This window comes from Stegostoma tigrinum, chromosome 1 (assembly GCF_030684315.1).
Source record: "Stegostoma tigrinum isolate sSteTig4 chromosome 1, sSteTig4.hap1, whole genome shotgun sequence".
NCBI classification, from domain to species: Eukaryota; Metazoa; Chordata; class Chondrichthyes; order Orectolobiformes; family Stegostomatidae; genus Stegostoma; species Stegostoma tigrinum.
In genome coordinates, this window is record NC_081354.1 from 122610964 (window position 1) to 122631364 (window position 20401).

At 39.9% G+C, this 20401-nt stretch overlaps 1 protein-coding gene across 9 annotated transcripts in view; it reads left to right on the forward strand.

The window, feature by feature from the left end:
- pde4d (phosphodiesterase 4D, cAMP-specific) overlaps positions 1–20401 on the forward strand; it is a 1334021-nt gene that overhangs the window by 1257059 nt on the left and 56561 nt on the right. The window lies entirely within an intron of this gene.

Below are 20401 nucleotides of genomic sequence, written 5' to 3' on the forward strand. Positions count from 1 at the left end.
CGATCCACGTAGTAAGTCAGGACTCAATTTGGTGGCCCACTCCCCACACCAACCGTCTAAGATCAAATGTTTCTGTGTTCTGTCTATTGCATAGGAATCAACCTGAATCATATTAGTGTATCTGCAGCAAAATACTGCATGTTTCCAGGTAAGAATACAGACACAAAACAGGTACAGTTTTTTTTATATGAATGCAGGCCTTGTTTACTCACTGTCATTCAGATAAAAAGAATGTGTTTTGGGTTAGTAATTTCAACATTCGTAACACCAGCCTGTTGCAAATGAATAATTTAAATTACTGTTGATCATTTTTGTGTCTGTTTTCCGAGAGAAATTTACAATTTTGGCGATCTGGTTTCATATATTGAATCATATATGGATTGTATTCTGTGACGTACCAAGAATTAATGCAAATATAGTTGATTGTCTAACATTGCAATAAATATCATCGTGCAGCTATTTCTAAGTGTTCTGTGTAAAGCTCATTTCAGCATAGAGGAGTTTTCCAGCCTGATTTTTTTGTAAATCGCATCTGTTTAGGTTACTTGTAGGCTGTAACATAAAGTTATCTCATTTAATGTGGAAAACAATGGCATACTGTCAATGTGGATTTGGCCACCTCTAGTAAGGTGCCAAGGTTGAGGGATATCAACATCACAATACCTTGCCAAAATGTGATGCTGTCAAATTAATTGGAAAATTGGTATTTGGAGATGATGTACATCTCCATCATTCTTGTCTTCTGCAAGCACAGTTTGCATTTCATTAAATTGAACTAACGTATAAAGTAGCGAAAGATAAATTTCTTACAGTCTGATGCACAAGAATGATAAGGATACATTTCAATATCAGTGCTTCGTAACCAACTCATCTCTGTGATCTGTCAAAATTCATGGTTTACTTTAAGGATCTGCAAACTTTTTTCCAACCTTCAGCTTATACATTTCATTTATTCTACATTGAACATTGTAAAAGATAAATGAGACATTGCATTTCACTTGTGTCTTTCAGGATGGCTTTGTCTCTCAAAATGCTGCACGAGCTTATTTTGAAGTGTAGATACCGTTGTAAGAAACAAAGCATTGAAGCAAAATTGCATAAACACCAATGTGATAAAGACCAGATAACCTGATTTATTTTTAAGGAATGTTAATTGATAGATAAATATTGGCAAGACACCAGGTGTAACTTAATAAAACCAAAATATAATAAATGCTCAGCAGATCAGGTATCGTCTATGGGCCAAAATAGGGTTCATGTTTCAGATGGATGATCTTTCATCAGAGCTAGCTTAATATTAACTGAAATGTTTAATTTGTTTCTCCCTAGAAATACAGCCTAACTTCCAGAGTATTTCCAACTTTTTGTTTTGTTTTTGTTTCTGACTTCCAGAAAGTGCAGTATTTTGCTTCTGTACCAGAGATAACACTCCTCTGCAATTCATCAAAACAGTACTCTTGGATCTTTTACATTCCTCTGAAAGAACAGATGGAACCTCTGTCCAATATGTCACCTAAAAGCCAGAGCATTCGATGGTGCAGTACTCCCTCAGCTCACACTCCACGAGCTAATTTTCCTGGAGTGTGAGCCTTGGGTTTTTTTTATAGTCAGGTTTCTGGAATGCAACTTGAACCCACAGTCTTCTCCTTCAGACACAAGAGTGCAAGCACACACGGCTCATGAATTACAGCAAATGGTAGCTCTTTCTAGCCGTGGCCTGCTACGAATGTGTTATTTTAGATCCAAGCATATAATTTGAGGTATAAGGAGAGGCTGGAACTTTCTTTTCCCTAGAGCATAAGAGGCTGAGGGATGACCTTGTAGAGGTTTATAAAATCATAAATTTTATAATGGGATTTTATAATGGGATTTTATAAAGGCATAGATAAGGTGAATAGCAAAAGTCTTTTCCCTCTGGTAGGAGAGTTCAAAACTAGAGGGCATAGGTTTAAGATGAGTGGGAAAAAACTTAAAAGCGACCCAAGAGGCAACTTTTTCACATAGAGGCTGGTGTATTTATGGAATGAACTGCCAGAGGAAGTGGCAGATGCAGGCACGTTTACAACATTCAAAAGTCATTTAGACAGGTATATGAATAGGAATAGTTTAGAGGAATAGGGACCAAACACAGGCAAATGGGACGAGTTGAGTTTGGTAAATCTGATCAGCATGGACATGTTAGACTGACGGGTCTGTCTCTGTGCTGTGTGACTCTATGACTCTAGATCAAAAATAAGAGTAGTCTTTCAGCCATTGATCACATCAGATCATGTCTGCTTGGATTGTGGCCTCAAATATTCTTTCCCGTCCATCCCCAACACAGTTTACTCTCTGACAGCCACCAATCAGTGCAATTCAGTCTTAAACGTATTCAGCGATCATGCCGTGTATGACTTTTGTTAAATCTACTATGATGGCTGAATTTGAAAGTAATGTTTTTAACTCAAATCTTAAGTGACAAGTAAACACCATTACACTTCAGTGGTGATCCTGTGCTTTCAGTGTAAATGACTTCAGCTTTCACCTGTTCTTCAAATGTAGAATAAACTTAAAAAAAACCAAAACAACTGCAGATGTTGTAAATCAGAAGCAAAAGCAGAAATTGCTGGAAAAGCTCAGCATGTCAGGCAGCATCTATGGAGAGAAATCAGAGTTCACATTTTGGGTCGAGTGACCCTTCCGCAGATTAAACTTTCCTCTTACCAATAATATACGCAACACTTTCAAATTGACTTAAGCGTCTTTCATCACAGTGATGGCAAATCTTCCTGCAGCAACATATTTGGTGGAAATGTAAAACTAAATAAGATTAATTTTGTGTTTATATCTGAAGTTAGGCTGAACATCTGCTGAATTGGTTCAGACCTTTCCTGAGTTGCTGAAGTGTCAAAGGACAAATGTCTTTGTTCTACTATCCAAGCTATGCGACAGGCTGATGTTTCTGTAATCACAGATGATCCCATCAGACTTGTATGCTTTACATATTGTTAAATTGGCATTATACCCTCCCTTATATTTCAACAAAAGGTTAAACCATCTTTAAAGTGCAGAAAATAATAGATAGAATGGTACATGAAGCAACTCCAGTTAATCGTAAATACATTAAGCACATATTAGCAATAAAGTACGTCATCCGTATCTCCTCATTAATTTTGTTCTTCCTGGCTTATGAAATTCTGTGAAGAAACTAGTGACTAAAGTGTTGTGCTTTGGCACAATCACAGTGCATGTAATTTATTTCTCATATTGGAGCATTACACAAGAGGTTTCATTTTGTGCAAAGGCATACGCAAGAGGTCCCAAGGACAATCTTCTCTTGCCCCACTCAGTGCTGCACGGAGTTAAAGCTTGACATCACTGTCTGAATGAAAGCATTAAATACCAAATCGACCTTGCAATCAAATATAAAACCCAGGACAAAATATAAAAATGGGAGGATTTTTTTTTTCCTTCTGGCCATTCTCATTCTAACATTCCTTAAAATCTACACATTTAACCAAGCTTTTGATCAGCCTTGTCTATGTCTTTGTAATTTGGTGTCACAGATATTTTGGTGAGGCTACTCTGAAGCATTGGGGACATTTTACTATGTTAGAGGCGTTCTGTAAATAAGTTGTTGTTATCATTTTCATGTAGATTTAATGTTACTTCAGTGCAGCCTGTCATGTATCCAATGCAAAAATTGTCATTTTGCTGAAATTATTGACCTTTTTGTTTGTATGAAAGTCCCGTTACAGTCTTTCTCAGCAGTTCATAAACAAAAATGGTAATGGCATTAATATTGTGCCTGTCATATCCTTGAGATATCATTAACTGCCAAGTTGGGAATAAAGTTATTGATGTAATTCAGGGGAAAAGAGCAGCCATTTAATTCACAGCAAGATTCGACAACAATCAGAGAGACAAATGACCAAATAATGTGTTCTTAAAAAGAGTTAAATGTTGATTCGAGCTCCAGGATCATTCTTGTACCTTTGTGAGTGGTGCCTTTAAATCTGTTACGTTTATCCTAGGAGCTATTTCAGCCTTAGTTAAAGGTCTCTGAAAGATGGCATCTCAGTTGTGCAGCAGAATGTCGTCCTAAGTTATTACTTAGATAGTGGAATGAGGCTTAAAAATGTAGTTTTCTGATTCTGTAGTGACAGTGGTACCACTGATTTTCAAATGGACAGCATCTCTTTCAAAGAATAACATTCACCGGTAGAATTTAGTGAATATAACAGCTGAGATTGCTAGCAATAGATACGTGTATGCTTTCTTGTCTGCAGATTCAAGCCAGGAGTGACATGAACACATAATATGAGACCATATTTCTATCTGAGTACCACAGAAAGCAAAATATTTTTCTATAGAAGGGATTCTTCATTTTGGAATCAGTTAATATCCCACTATTATTCTAGTTTGTATCATTGTGACAATTTGGATGGAATTGTTAACCAGAAGTCAACATTAAGAACGAACATCATTAGGAGTATAAAGAAGGCTCAGCTAATTTGGAGTTTGGAATTTGCAATACTTGTACATTTCAGAACACCAGAGGGATAGGTATTTTAAAAAACACAGAATATACAAAGGTAACATACTGAGAATGCTGGAAATCTGAAGTACAAATAGAAAATGCTGCAAATACTCAATAGGTCTTACAGCATCTGTGGAGATAGAATCAGAATTAAAAATTCATTCAGGTTTGTGATGTTTCAAGAAAACTGGTAAAAGTTGGAAATGCAATAGTTTGAACAAGTAAGAGGAAGGAAGATGGGGAGATGAAAAGGGAAGGCCTATGCTGGATAGAAAGCAAGAGAGATTAATTGTGAGAAATTTTCACATTGCAAGGCCCAGGAGAGTGGTAATGAACTATGTTTTTAAAAAAACATAACGTCTGTCTTGAGGAGATATAAATAACGGAATCCTGAATAGCTGCCATTCAAAAGCAAATTAAAGGAAATATGAGAAGAATGAAAGAAAATAACAAAATAACAAAGAAAATACAGTTAGAGATTATGATCTAAAATTATCAAACTGTATTAAGTCAGGTAAGCTATAAAGTTCCCATTTGAAAGATTAGGTATTGTTCCTAGAGCTTACATGGGGTTTAACTGGAACACTGTAGAAGATCAGTGACATAAAGGTCAGGGAGCGAACAACGTAGAGAAGTAAAGTAACAGATGACTGTAAGCTCTGAGTCACACCTGCAAACTGAATGGAGTTATTCCATAAAGAATCTGTATTTAGCTCCTTGTCACCCCGCCAGCGCTCCCCCCCCCCCCCACAACTGTCCTCTCCAACCCTGCTGTTTTGAAGAACTCCAATCATGAGCATTGATGGGCTGATGGCCATTTCTGCACCATAACACTTCTGTCATTCTCTGAAATGCATCCTGTAAACTGAAAGAAGTACAATTAAAATGCTGTTTTACCTGGAAAGAGAGTTCACTGCCTTCAATGGTGAGAGGGGAAGAAGTGAAAGATAGAGGCAGAATCTTCCCAGTCCCTAAACAACAAGAGAAGATGGTAAAAGGGGTGGAGGTGTGGCATTGTTGTTCAAGGACAGTGTTATAGTTGCAGAAAGGATGTTTGGGGACTCGTCAACTGAGGTAGTATGGGCTGAGGTTAGAAACAGGAAAGGAGAGGTCACCCTGTTGGGAGTTTTCTATCGGCCTCCGAATAGTTCCAGAGATGTAGAGGAAAGGATAGCAAAGATGATTCTCGATAGGAGTGAGAGAGACAGGGTAGTTGTCATGGGGGACTTCAACTTTCCAGATATTGACTGGGAACACTATAGTTCGAGTACTATAGATGGGTCAGTTTTTGTCCAGAGTGTGCAGGAGGGCTTCCTGACACAGTATGTAGATAGGCCAACAAGGGGCGAAGCCACATTAGATTTGGTACTGGGTAATGAGCCCGGCCAGGTGTTAGATTTGGAAGTAGGTCAGCACTTCGGTGATAGCGATCACAATTCTGTTATGTTTACTTTAGTGATGGAAAGGGATAGGTGTATACCACTGGGCAAGAGTTATAGCTGGGGGAAGGCAATTACGATGAGATTAGGCAAGATTTAGGGAGCATAGGATGGGGAAGGAAACTGCAGGGGATGGACACATTAGAAATGTGGAGCTTATTCAAGGAAAAGCTGCTGTGTGTCCCAGATAAATATGTACCTGTCAGGCAGGGAGGAAGCTGTAGAGCGCGGGAGCCGTGGTTTACGAAGGAGGTGGAATCTCTGGTCAAGAGGAAGAAGAAGGCTTATGTTAGGATGAGATGTGAAGGCTCAGTTAGGGCACTTGAGGGCTACGAGGTAGCCCGGAAAGACCTAAAGAGAGAGCTCAGAAGAGCCAGAGGGACATGAGAAGTTGTTGGCGGATAGGATCAGGGTAAACCCTAAGGCTTTCTATAGGTATTTAAGGAATAAAAGACTGACGAAAGTAAGATTAGGCCCAATCAAGGATAGTAGTGGTAAGTTGTGTGTGGAGTCAGATGAGATAGGGGAAGCGCTAAATGAATATTTTTCAACAGTATTCACTCTAGAAAACGACAATGTTGTCGAGGAGAATACTGAGATACACGCTACTACACTAGGTGGGATTGAGGTTCAGAAGGAAGAGCTATTAGAAATCCTTCAGAAGGTGAAGATAGATAAGTCTCCTGGGCCGGATGGGATTTATCCTTGGATCCTCTGGGAAGCCAGGGAGGAGATTGCCGAGCCTTTGGCATTGATCTTTAATTCGTCATTGTCTACAGGAATAGTGCCAGATGACTGGAGGATAGCAAATGTGGTTCCCCTGTTCAAGAAGGGGAGTAGGGACAACCCTGGTAATTATAGACCAGTGAGCCTTACCTCAGTTGTTGGTAAAGTGTTGGAAAAGGTTATAAGGGATAGAATTTATAATCATCTAGAAAAGAATAAATTGATTAGGGATATTCAGCACGGTTTTACGAAGGGAAGGTCGTGCCTCACAAACCTTAATGAGTTCTTTGAGAAGGTGACCAAACAGGTAGATGAGAGTAAACCGGTTGATGTGGTGTATATGGATTTCAGCAAGGCATTCGATAAGGTTCCCCACAATAATTGTACAAAATGCGGAGGAATGGAATTGTGGGAGATATAGCAGTTTGGATCGGAAATTGGCTTGCTGAAAGAAGACAGAGGGTGGTAGTTGATGGGAATTGTTCATCCTGGAGACCAGTTACGAGTGGTGTACCGCAAGGGTCGGTGTTGGGTCCACTGCTGTTTGTCATTTTTATAAATGACCTGGATGAGGGCCTAGAAGGATGGGTTAGTAAATTTGCAGATGGCACTAAGGTCGGTGGAGTTGTGGATCGTGACGAAGGATGCTGTAGGTTGCAGAGAGACATAGATGAGCTGCAGAGCTGGGCTGAGAGGTGGCAAATGGAGTTTAATGCAGACAAGTGTGAGGTGATGCACTTTGGTAGGAGTAACCGGAAGGCAAAGTACAGGTCTAATAGTAAGATTCTTAGTAGTGTAGATGAGCAGAGAGATCTCGGTGTCCGTGTACACAAATCCTTGAAAGTTGCCACCCAGGTTGACAGGGCTGTTAAGAAGGCATACAGTGTTTTAGCTTTTATTAATAGAGGGATCGAGTTCCGGAACCAAGAGGTTATGGTGAAGCTGTACAAAACTCTGGTGCGGCCGCACTTGGAGTATTGTGTACAGTTCTGGTCACCGCATTATAAGAAGGATGTGGAAGCTTTGGAAAGGGTGCAGAGGAGATTTACTAGGACGTTGCCTGGTATGGAGGGAAGGTCTTATGAGGAAAGGCTGAGGGATTTGAGGCTGTTTTCATTAGAGAGAAGAAGGTTGAGAGGTGACTTAATTGAAACATATAAAATAATCAGAGAGTTAGATAGGGTGGATAGGGAGAGCCTTTTTCCTAGGATGGTGACGGCGAGCACGAGGGGGTATAGCTTTAAATTGAGGGGTGAAAGCTATAGGACAGATGTCAGAGGTAGTTTCTTTATTCAGAGAGTAGTAAGGGAATGGAACGCTTTGCCTGCAACGGTAGTAGATTTGCCAACTCTAGGTACATTTAAGTCGTCATTGGACAAGCATATGGACATACATGGAATAGTGTAGGTTAGATGGGCTTGAGATCGGTATAACAGGTCGGCACAACATCGAGGGCCAAAGGGCCTGTACTGTGCAGTAATGTTCTATGTTCTATAACATAGGCCATGGCTCAAGATCTGGGAAAATCAGGTGAGATATCCTTCTGGAGAAGGAGATCAGAAAGTCCAGTTTTTCCAACTGAATATCGTTTGTCAAGATGAAATTCTTGCTTGAAGGTTGTGTTGTTTCATCAGTGTGATGGGAACCAAGAAAGTGGGTGCTTGGAAGTGATTGAAATGAAATTGAACCATAGTAATGGTATGGACAGGAATGCAGCAAACATAGAGAAAATTGGAAATTGACTTGAAGTTTGTCTACTGTAGTGTTTCAAAAAGCATTAGTTGTTTGTTTAATTCAAATGTTGAAGAGTTACATAACCTTGCCTTCAAGGAATATTTCACATCTTCAATAATGCTTTCTTTTCTTCTAAAAGTGCATGATGGTTTTTTGAATAGGTAACACCAAAAAACTAAGTAGACTTCAACTGTGTTTAACAGCAGCTTCTTTCATTCTATTTGGTAGGTGATTAATTTAAAAATTAAGAAGCCACATAGTCTGTTTGTTTTGTATTTTTAATCAAAACAAATAATAAAAAAAACACACATATACAACTTGAAACATGAAGTGAAATAACAGAAATTGAAGCAGAACAAAAAATACATATCGAAAATGCCCATCACTGTACACTCCAAATTCACAACGAGGAGTTGTGTACATATTGATAAGTCCAAAATACATTATTATTGCTCCCTATTAATTCTGCTAGGTTACAAGTCTAAATAAATGAAAACCACTAAACGTACAGATAACATCTACTAAAATGACTCACAACCACTTAAGGCCCCCCAGCACTAGCTCACTTAACTGACTAACTTTCTCATTCTCTCTCTCTCATTCTCTCCTCACCCTCCCAAATACTATACACTAAAATCCCTCCACCTCAATCCCCCTCCAGTCAATTAAGTCAATTAATCCCATCAATTTAGAAAAGTAGCTCGGGCTCCTTGTTATTCATAGAACCTCCTGATCGAAAGTGCTGCCCAGTAATATGCTTCTTTGTAGACACAGTCAAGAGCTTTGACATGAGCAAAGGAGGCCACAAACCATTTACATATGGCTTCTGCCCTGTTCCTGCCAAGATGTCTAAGTTAAAATCTCAGCTTTTGTAAGTTTATTACATTGTAACCAAATTTACTGGATTAATTCCTGTCAATGCATATGTAATTTATTTCATTAATAGGCATACTGCCTGCTTTCTTTAATATTATTCAAAGAGGGCTTGTTGGAGTTGCTAGCTGATTGCTTGCCCTTTCTGAATTATCTTTTTGTGAAGGTGGGTGTTGAGCTGCCTTCTTGAACCGTTGCAATCCGTGCATGTAGGCATATCCACAGGAATTTCAGGATTTTGATGCAGTGTCAGTGGAAAAAGTGGCAATTTAGATCCACTAAGAATGATGTGGAAGGGATACTGCAGGTGGTGGCATTCACATGAATGTGCTGCTATTGTCTGTTTTGGTGATAGAGGCCACAGTTTTGGAAGGTGCTATTGAAGGAGCAGTGGTGAATTAACCAGTATGTCTTGTAAGATGGTGTCCGCTACTGCAACAGTGCACCATGGTGAAAGGAGGCTCTGTTTAAGGTGATGAATGTGCTGCCAGTCAAATGGACAGCTTTGAGCTGGATGGTGTCAAGCTTCCTGAGTGTTGTTGGAGCTGCAGCCATCCAAGCAGGTGGGGAGTATTCCATCACACTCCTGGTTCATGCCTTGTAAATGGTGGACAGGCTGTAGGGAGTCTGGAGGTGAGACACTCACTGCAGTATTCCTAGCTTCTGACCTGCTGTTGTGGCCACTCTGTTTATGTGATGAGTTTGGTTGAGTTTCTGGTTAATGTTAACTCCAAGGATGTTGATAATAGGAGATTCAGTGATGTTGCTGCTACTGAATCTCACAGTGAGATGGTTACATTCTCTTTGTCAAAGATGGTCATTTCCTGGCTCTTACATGGTTTGAATTTTACTTTCCACTTTGAGCCAAAGCCTGGATATGATCTGCTTCAGAATCTAGGAAATTGTTATTGGTGCTGATCATGCTATAATCGTCAGCCAATGTCCCCACTCTGCCCTTATGATGAAAGAAAAAAAGATTTAAAATTGGAACCTTCTTTAAATGTTTAAAACGTGGTGGTGGTAATGGAGCGGTTTCATTGTTGAACATGAAATTAAGTTTAAAGATTAAAGTATGAAAAAACAATTTAAAGCTACGTAAAAAAGTGACAACAGGTGAGTGATCGCTACAAAATAATCGCCTTGTTAGGTTGAATAGATAAGATAGTCCAGAAACAATTCTCTGATTTTTCCTGGGCAGATTGCAATCCCAATTTTGGCCTCCGTTCTGAATCGGGAATCAGGAACGTGGCTGTGGCAGGATGTTAGTCATGAACTTATTTTGAAACCTCTTCTGGGAGCTCCACTTAATGAAAGACAGCAGATGGATTGTAGAATTGGCTCACTCATTAGAAGCACCCACGATGATGTCCAGTGGAAAGTCCCACCAAGAGACCTTGGATATTGTTATTTTACAATCTGAATGGTATAACGGTTCTTAAACAAAACTCAGATTTTTGGCCTCATAACTGATTTTTTTCTTATTTTTAAGCTGAAATGTGAAGTTAGGCAGAGAGGGGGGAGAAAAGTATAGTGGATGTTAAATAAAGATCAAAAATTTACTGGGTCTTCAGGATGTTGAGACCAAATGGAGGCCCCACAGGCAAAGGCTGGAAATAGAGAGGTAGAAGCACCCTGGGAGAGCCTAATTAGAAGCAAAAATTCAGCTGGGACGTGTAGGGGAGTCCCCTCTGATGAAAGAGAAAGCCTCAGAGAGCATTGGTTCCTCCGCCTCTGGACACATGCTGGAAGGCCACCACCAGGAAGCTGGTGAAGTGCTTATATTGTTCCTATTTGTGTCTTAATGCATTGAATTAGTTGCCTACCCCCAGTAAACAGAAGGCTAATCGACCTGTCAGTGCACTCCTGCCAAATGCTCCTAGTGTAGGGAATGCAGAGGGGCAGTGTAGTAAGACAGTTCCTCACTACTTTCCCAATTCCAGCACCTCTTGGCCTGTCATCCTTGGGCCAAGAATATCCTGTGCGAACGTACCTAATGTCATTTCTCAATCTAACTAATTTTCAAACAAGAGTTAGCATCCTTAAATGTTAGTGCTGCCTGCATCAAAGTTCATAAAATTTGTCAGGAGTTTACTGCATGAGCACAACCTAGATGTTAGACCAGAGTTTTATTTCAATAATGCCTTCATTTTGCCAATGTCATTACAGCAAAATATCACCTCAGTGTATTAAAATAGCCATTACATGTACAGAAATATACATAGCTAATCATGGCCCAGGGCAATACTGGAGCCAAATATATGCCTGGCTTGATTCTTAAAATTCAAGTTTTACCTTATTATCCATCAACTAAGAACCTGAAATTGGGAAACATTTTCTTTTACTGTGAGTTATGTTCATGCTGTAAAAATGTATTGAAAGGAACAGACTATGTAGAGCAGGCCACAATAAGAAACATGTCCTGAAAAACACTTAGAGATTGCAATTAATAAAGCAAAACCATTTTGCTTTTGTGCTCCTGAGATGCTGCTTGGCCTGCTGTGTTCATCCAGCTTCACACTTTGTTATTTTGGCTTCCTGTTGTGCCTAAAAGCCTAGTTGTAATATTGAGAGACACGTAAACAAGCATAAATTGAGGAAGATCATATTTGAGAGTCAGAACTGAGGCCTGATCTGTGAGCAGCAATTTGTTTGAAATTTTAATGGATTCTAATTGAACCTTGGGGCATTTCATGATTTCGAAGATGCCATACAGAGGCAACAGGTTATTGCTGTGACTAATTCGCATACACCCAAAATTCTGCAATCAAACCACAGAACTAGTTTGTGCCTAATTGTTGATGTGTTTGTGTGTAAATGGGGAGGAAATCCTATGCCTGTGTTTTTGTGTGTGCACTGACAGACGGTAAGGCAACTTTTCGAGAAGTGAAAACTACGGAAGGGAGCATTGTATGCATACGTTTCTGCATATCATTAAACAGTATAAAAGACAACATGGGCAGATCATTTCCACTCAAGCACCTGCAACATCACGTATCGCCATCAATAATCAGTGGTAATTCAGAAGCAAGGAACCACATGCATTGCAGGCAAGAGTTTACAATGCAAGTAGTTCCATGTTGTACAAATTTCTCACCAAACCAAACATACCTAAAGTAAGGTATGAAAAGTATTATGTCAGTTCGTTTATAACTCAGTATAAACAAGCACGAAGCAGGTAGCAAACAGCAATGGATATTACTGTTGGCTGTTACCAGATCTTCCTTCCATTACTGCATCATCGAGTTTTCAATTTTAGAATTATTCCATAACTTTAAGGATGTTACATTATCCAACACTGCATGTAATTTCTAATATGTTGGGATGGTTTTGGTGTAAATGAAGGCATACAGGATGCTTGCCTTAATCAGTTAAGGCATAGATTGTAAGAACAGGGAGGTCATGTTGGACCAGTACAGAACCTGATTAGGCCACATCTGGAGTGCTGTGTGCAGGTCAGGTCACCATATTGTATGAAGAATATGTTTACACTGGAAAAGGTGCCGAGAACATAGAACAATACAGCGCAGAACAGGCCCTTCGACCCTTGGTGTTGAGCCGACCTGTGAACTAATCTAAGCCCCTCCCCCTACATTATACCATCATTATCCATATGCTTATCCAAGGAGTGTTTAAATGTCCCTAATGTGGCTGAGTTAACTACATTGGCAGGCAGGGCATTCCATGCCCTTACCACTCTCTGAGTAAACAAACTGCCTCTGACATCGGCCTTAAATCTATCACCCCTCAATTTGTAGCTATGCCCCCTTGTACAAGCCGACGTCATCATCCTAGGAAAAAGAGTCTCAATGTCCACCCTATCTAATCCTCTGATCATCTTGTATGTCTCTGTTAAATCCCCTCTTAGCCTTCTTCTCTCCAATGAAAACAGACCTAAGTCCTTAAGCCTTTCCTCATAAGACCTTCGCTCCAGACCAGGCAACATCCTGGTAAATCTCCTCTGCACCTTTTCCAATGCTTCCATATCCTTCCTGTAATGGGGCGACCAGAACTGTACACAATATTCCAAGAGAAGATTCATCTTGACAGAGTGTTTCAGCAAAGAAGAGAGGCTGGACAAGCTCGGGTTATTATCTTTGGAGGAGAGAATGTTCAGTAGGAATCTGATGGATATGTCTCTCATTATGAGGGGCAAAGTCAGAGTGGATAGAAAGCAGCTAAGCCAAAGGATCAAGGAAAGGAAGGCACAGTTTTAAAGTGCAAGGCAGGAGGCTTTGAGAGGATTTAGGGATAGAAATTTCACCCAGATGATAGTGGGCATCTTGGGTGCACTGCCTGGGAGGGTAGATCAGGTGGGAAACCTCACCTTTAAAATGTACATGGGTGAATGCTTGAAGTATCACAACATTCAAGGCTATGGGCCCAGTGTGGGAAAAATGGAACTGGTACAGGCAAGCACTGTATCTTTTTGGCACTACAGATCAGTGGGTTGAAAGGCCTCAACTATAGTATTTAACTTCTATGATTCCACACCTAAACCCTCATTGTCCAGTTTATGAAGAATGGACAGAAAGGTCAGCGCGGAAGCAAGGTGAAGAATTGCCGTCAGAAATGACAGGAGGAACAGTGTGGGGCTTGCGGATAGCAAGTCACCCAGTCTGTGTTTGGTGGAGGAAACTGCATCACGAATTGTGATAAAGAATGAATCCATGTGTCATGTTGGGATTTCATCCTGGTGTTCTTAGAAATGCATCTAGCATGAATTTGCACTTTAAGCAGAAGTGAAGAATAAATCCTAAAAGCGTGTGGTTTCAACTTTTATTGACAGCTGCATGTTAATGTGAGGACATGGTATATTTCAGTTTGCAGAGCGATGCAATGAAATTAATTCTCATTTTAATGTGATTGTTTTGTTACATGCTCCCCACACAAACTGTTATTTTCTTACATCATGTAACAATTTTTAAGCGACATCTTATGATCATTCAATAACTTGTACACGTGCTGCACTTTTAAGATAGGAAATGCCCAAAATGATTAACAGAGGGGAGATGGATGCTGAGGAGCAGAAAAGAGTTGGTGAAAATGATTGAAAGCAGGAGTGAATAACAGAGGTTTTGAAAGTTAAACTATTGTGGAAAGGTTCAGGGGAGACAACGACAACCAAAGAAAAGTAAAGCTGATTTGAATGTTAACAAATGGACATTAGAGTGAGTATTTGAATTGTTTTCCCTGGTGACCCGAAAGATAGAAATCATATCTTGAATCAGTTCTGTGGCATAGAGTGGATGAGGTGAGTATATTGTGCTTCAAGTATGTCGTATAGTGGTGGCCTAGAGTTTTATCATTGGACTATTACTCCAAACACTCCGGTAATGTTCTGGGGATCTGGGTTCAATTCCTACCATGGCAGATGATAGAATTGGAATTCAATAAAAGTCTGGAATTAAGAGTCTAATGATTGTCATGACTCCAATGCCATTTGTTGTGGGGGGGGGGGGGGGGCGGGGGGGGGGGGGCGGGCGGAGGGGCGGAGGGTGGTTCACTAGTGTTCTTGAGGGAAGGAAACTGTCATCCTTACCAGGTCTGACCTACATGTGACTCCAGACCCCACAACAATATGGTTGAATCTTAACAACCCTGTGGGCAATAATACTTGTTAAAAAAAATACTACTTTCTCACTGGAAATTTAGCACGTATTTGAAAGTGGAACAGTGAATTTGGACAATGATCCTTGAACTGGATAATAGCTAGATTATTTTTGATGAACACAATTGTTCCTTTCAAAATTCCTGTTGAAAGACAGTTTGCAAAAATAAAATTAATGTGCATATAATTGCAAAACATAAATATAACAAATATTAGAGCAAAATATTTGAATAAGAATCTGAGCACAGTTGATGACATGATCTACTTGTGCAATTTGAAACCATCATTATGACCTTGATGTGTCTATAAAATGTAATCTGCAATAATTTTATAGAAATCTGATGCAAAAATATATTGGAGTTTAAAGTAGTCACCAAATCCAAAAGTTATGGATGGAAATTAATCGAAAATTTCTGATTGGCCAAATAAAATCAGGTTGCCTAAGCACAACTTGGCTTTAATCATGTCTTACTTCCATCGATGTACAGTACTGTAACAACCAAGATCACAAAAAAGAGCTCCAGTAGTCTGTTTAAACAGGGACAATATTTATTAACAGCCCTGGTTTGCGATCAATTGAAGAGTGTTTATTTATGCAATATTAAGAGGCCTCAAATGCTTGCAATGTCTGCTATTGATACTTTACAGTGATTGACACTTGCCAACAGTAATTGGAATTGAAGTCCCTTAGTTTGGCATGGGAGGCCATTGGGGATGAGTATAATGGCCAAATGGGTGAAGGTGCAGAGATCAGCAAAGGGCCATGAGGACTATTAAGGAGGTGAATGGAGGACGTGGCAATGCATAAAAGAACATTGTGGGTTGGGGAAGGTGATGTATGGGGTCATAGTCTGTCACAGTGGACAAGAGATGGCATGAATGAGAACTGTGTGAGGGCCAAGGGCTAGATGGTCTTATGGTTTCATTACAAATGAAAATTACAGCACAGGAGCAGGCTCTGCACCAATCCAGATCCTCTATCTAAACTTGTCGCCTATTTTCCAAGGATCTGTATCCCCCTGCTCCCTGCCCATTCATGTATCTGTCTAGATACATCTTAAATGATGCTATTGTGCCCATCTCTACCACCTCTGCTGGCAACGTGTTCCAGGCACCCACTACCCTCTTCATAAAGAACTTTTCCCCTCTCACCTTGAAATTGTGACCCCTAGTAATTGAGTCCCCCACTCTGGGAAAAAGCTTCTTGCTGTCCACCCAGTCTGTACCCCTCATGATTATATAAACCTCAATCAGATGACCCCCTCAACCTCCGTTTTTCTAATGAAAATAATCCTAATCTACTCAAGCTTTCTTCATAGCTAGCACCCTCCATTCCAGGCAACATCATGGTGAACCTCCTCTGCACCCTCTCCAAAGCATCCACATCCTTTTGGTCGTGGGGTGACCAGAACTGTACGCAGTATTCCACATGTGGTTGAACCAAAGTCCTATACAACTGTAACATGACCTGCCAACTCTTGTACTCAATACCCCGCCCAATGAAGGAAAGCATGCCATATGCCTTCTTGACCACCCTATTGACCTGCATTGCCACCTTCAGGGAACAATGGAGCTAAACACCCAGATCTCTCTGTGCATCAATTTTCCCCAGGGCTTTTCCATTTACCATATAATTTGCTTTTGAATTGGATCTTCCAAAATGCATCACCTCGCATTCCTTCCACAACAACTCTGTCTCCTGTTGCCCAGCCAGTTGTCTACCCATCTAGCTAGTACACCCTGGACCCCATGCGCCTTCACTTTCTCCATCAGCCTACAACTGGTACAATGTCACTTAACACCAAGGCAGGCACCTAGGAGCCCATGTGGCTGCTTCTGACCCCTTTTCCAGGACAGCTGGCCTAACTGAAGCCTTCCGGTGACAATCATCCATCTCTGTGATTGTTTTCTCCCAAGGTGAGCATGAAAAGCTCTTAATTTACCCGATTCCTGCAACCGGATTCATAGGTGAAAATCTAGGCCAGAATATTTCTTTCCAAGCCTTTTACGTGACTGGTTTTTGAGATAATGGTCCTTCTTACAACTTCTGCAGCTGCAGACTATAATGGGCCAGTTAAATATACAAAAAGAAATAGTGTCAGCCTTCTTCCTATCCTCTACTGAGCCAGAAGTGACTTTTCTGTTTTCACCAATGAACAAATGGTTCCACTACTGTACCAGCACTATCAATAGAATGGGTATATGTATATATGAATGGGTATATGTAATGAATTGGTGTATGGAGGGTAGAAAGCGCAAATAAATAGTTGTGTAAGAAGGGTGGTCACTCTGGATTGAAACTGAGAGAGTCTTTAATACCAGGTGCTGAATCTCCATAACTTTTAAATGGTCAATGGAGATAAATGCCAATTTTTTGCAAGCACCTCTCAAAAATGTGATTATTGATGGCAGCTGTCATGATTTTTTTTGTACACAGTAAGTGTACACAAATGTAAAGTTGGGAGAAGAAAATTGCCTTCACTGCTGAAACTGCCTGCATTTTTGGTTGTTTGTTGAAATCAAATGTTCTTAGTTACTGTGAAGCTAACAGCAATAATCACAATGCCAATTTTTAAAAATATTGCAGAAGTTGACATAATTTCGCAGATATGGTCCTCTCTGATGTGCCAAATGAACGATCTTAATTTTCCTGAATAAACATGATACATTCAACACTTTGTTCGAGCTATGCTTCCTCTTGTAATGAAGCTGCGGGTGGTAGAAGAGCATTCACTGAGAATATCATCCAGAAGTGTGTCTGACATGGATCAGGAAAAACACATCATCTTAATTGAGCAATATGAACTGCCTGCTTGTGTCACCCTCCTTTGTCATTCTGTGAGTCATCAGAAATCATTTTAATCAACTGCACCAGCTGCTGTGTAAAGGCTTTCCCTGTTTCTTTCAAATGGTGTGACTCACCAGCCTTGGCAGCATTGTCAGATTTGTACCACAGTTCAAATACCTTTCCAAAGCCTTTAATATCAAACAAAGGCATCCTGCTCTTGTTTCTACCTGATGTATACAAATAAGAATCTTGGGATCAGTTCTTTTTTCCTCGTTGGCTTGGGATCTTTATTAGGGCCTAGGATACATTTTGCAGCGAAGACACTGAAGCAGTTTTTCTCACTGAATACCACGTGTTCAGAGTGGGTTAAAGACATTTGTTGCATGATTAATAAAAGATTCCTGTTCCAGCATGCTATACTGCAGATCAGTTAGATGAATATTTGTACGAGTAATCTTTCAAATTTCTAGGCTCACCCTCAGCTATGTCACTGCATAAATTACTAGTGGCGGCAGCGGGGGGAGATCAGAACTTAACCCAGAACTGTTGTAATAGCAGCCTTGAAACATAGAAACTGGGAGCAAGACAGCTGACACCCATCTGTGTGAATTGAAGGGATAGAACGTAGGAATGTGAATCGGGTTTGTCTTACTCACTCCTCCCGTTGAGAGGGCAGGGCAACATTTATTCAGTCAGGTCCAGGGATCTCATGCTTATTTTATTGGAGTACAATCCAGAGAGGAAGTTTAATCCCTCCATACTAATTTGAGAATTCACATTCAGTTAAATAATACAGATCAGTAAAACCAACTACGAAACTGACGGAATATTTTTAAAAACCCAACTGGAATCATGACATCTCAGATGATCTGACTTAAATGTGACCACAATTCCAAATAAACATGATTGACTCTTAACTGCATTTTGCATGTCTTGCTGTAATAATACAAAAGGAGGTCAAACCTGGAGACCTGGGCATTTTGAGTGTAATGTTACCAGCAAGCATTCTTATCGTCTGATTGTAATTTAAGTCTGATTTTTTTTTTAAAATTCAGAATGGAATTAATAGTTAATGCACTGTTTACTAAACGTAATCCAGGTAAATAGAACACTTTATGGAAAATTGTATGGAGTTAGGTTCAGACAAAGGATTTTTCTGTTTTGACAACACTGTTGCAGTTCCAAAAAGAATGTTGAAGAAAACTAATGATGATGATATTAGACAATGCAAAGTTACAGTTTTCTGACTAGTTTAATTAATTATAGTTTTCTCATCATAATTTGGAAATTTATAAGAACTAGTTATTCATCAGGCACGGCAAAACTAATCTCAGCTGTGTCACACTGTGGATGAGCCAGACGTTAGGTGTTCCTTCCTTTGCAAAGAGAAAATACGTGAGAAAGACACCTTAATACCATTTTATCATGTGCCTCCAAACAGTGAGCGACAGATTTGCTTTGACAGCAGCCTGCAAGCAAATCGCCCCTACACTGCACTCCTTTAAAAAAGGGATAGTGCCCAGAATATAATCAAAATGTCAGAGATAGTAGGAACTGCTGATGCTGGAGAATGTGAGATAACAAGGTGTAGAGCTGGACTAACACAGCAGGCCAAGCAGTATCAGAGGATCAGGAAGGCTGACGTTTCGGATCTGGACCCTTCTTCAGAAATGAAGGGTCCAGACCCGAAACGTCAGCTTTCCTGTTCCTCTGATGCTGCTTGGTCTGCTGTGTTCATCCAGCTCTACACATTCAATCAAAATGCCAAATTGTTTTTACCTTCTGGTCAGCAAGGAATATATATTAAACCGACCAGAGGTACACCCACATCACCCCAAATAACTGAATATATTTTTGTGTCTTCTAAATCAATGCAGCTGATTCCTAGATGTCTAGAGTGAGTAGAAATTTATAAAAATCATTTTAGAGTTGCAAAGTATGCACATACAGCTTTCAGTTTGTTGGATGAAACCATAAGAAGGAAATTGTCTTAAGTAAATGCCAGCAGAAAAGCTGGTCAACGAATCGAAAGGCTAAGGTGAAAAGCATACATTCTGAGACTAAGACTCTGAAATTAAATCATCTATTGATTTTTTTTCATTAAAGGTAATTATTCTATGTCTTGATTTTATTTACATGCTGGCTGAAAGTTAATATCAACACTTCTCATATTTTCTGAAGATCTTTGCACAAGTAGGATAATTGGAGTTTTGTTAATTCTGTTCTTTTCAAAGCATTAAAATAATCTAGTAGATGTATAATAAAAGCAATAATTTAAAGCAAATAGAATTTCTTTAACATTGAATGGAAACTGTTTGCAACTCTAGAGGGCAGTGGACACACTGGCTTGAACATTTTACCCTGAATTGTGTTGACAGATGAATCCCAGTGTGTTTCTGTCAATCCCTGTGTAACTTATATTGAAGCTGTCACTTAGGAACTTGGGTATGGAACAGGAATAGGAATAGGCTGGTTGGCCTCGTTCAGCTAGACCATGGCTGATCTTTTAGTTCAGCACCATTTCCTGAACTATCTCTACATGGTCAAAAATCACACGATACCAGGTTATAGTCCAACAGATTCATTTGAAAACCAAGATTTCAGAGCTCAGCTCCTTTTTCCAAAGCTTGCATTTTCAAATAAACCTGCTGGACTACAACCTGGTGTCATGTGATTTCTGACCTTGTCCACCCCAGTCCAACACCAGTGCCTCC